Here is a 664-nt window from a genome sequence, read left to right on the forward strand (position 1 = left end):
TCAATGGTATGACTGATGGAGGAGGAGGGCGGGATCAATGTCATGGACGGGACATCATAGAGGGAAACTACAAAACTCACTTGCGTGTTATGGCCTCCAGGACCCGCAACTGGGAGTCTCGATCATCATTAATCCCGACATACACCAACTTGTCCAACCTACAAAGACACAAACACATGACTGTGTACCATGTACTGCACAACATATCACCCCGCCCCCCTTCACCGCGGACACACCCCCATCACCGCGGATACACCCCCCCATAAGAATAGACTAGCTATTTTCAGACATATCATTCAAACATGTGAAGCGGCGCTATCACCCATTGTGAGAGAAAATAAATGTAGAGAATATTCTCCAAAGAAGCGAGAGAAAGTAGAATTAGGAGAAGAAGGTTCACCTCCCGGGTCGCAGCAGAGCCGAGTCCAGCAGGTCCGGGCGATTGGTGGCTCCGATCACAAAGACATCATTTGTGGAGTGCAATCCATCCATCTCCGTCAGCAGCTGGGACACCACCCTGCAACCAGAGGACACGCAGGAATGAGGACCCCCCATACATCATCCGGGGACCCCCCCATACATCATCCGGGCCCCCACATCATCCGGGGACCCCCCTATACATAATCCGGGGCCCCCCCGTCCATAATCTGACAAGGCTGGGGGG

General features: G+C 53.2%; 1 long non-coding RNA gene across 1 annotated transcript in view; it reads right to left on the bottom strand.

The window, feature by feature from the left end:
- Positions 1-78: 78 nt before the first annotated feature.
- LOC108804006 overlaps positions 79-664 on the bottom strand; it is a 10,381-nt gene continuing 9,795 nt past the window's right edge. Inside the window, exons 2-3 of the long non-coding RNA XR_001942319.1 lie at positions 401-517; positions 79-158 (exon numbers count right to left, since the gene is read on the bottom strand). This is a non-coding gene — a long non-coding RNA (uncharacterized LOC108804006). The remainder of the gene's footprint in view (positions 159-400; positions 518-664) is intronic.

The sequence above is a fragment of the Nanorana parkeri genome, unplaced genomic scaffold (genome assembly GCF_000935625.1).
Source record: "Nanorana parkeri isolate BGI_ZX_2015 unplaced genomic scaffold, ASM93562v1 scaffold4732, whole genome shotgun sequence".
In the NCBI taxonomy this organism is placed as follows: domain Eukaryota; kingdom Metazoa; phylum Chordata; class Amphibia; order Anura; family Dicroglossidae; genus Nanorana; species Nanorana parkeri.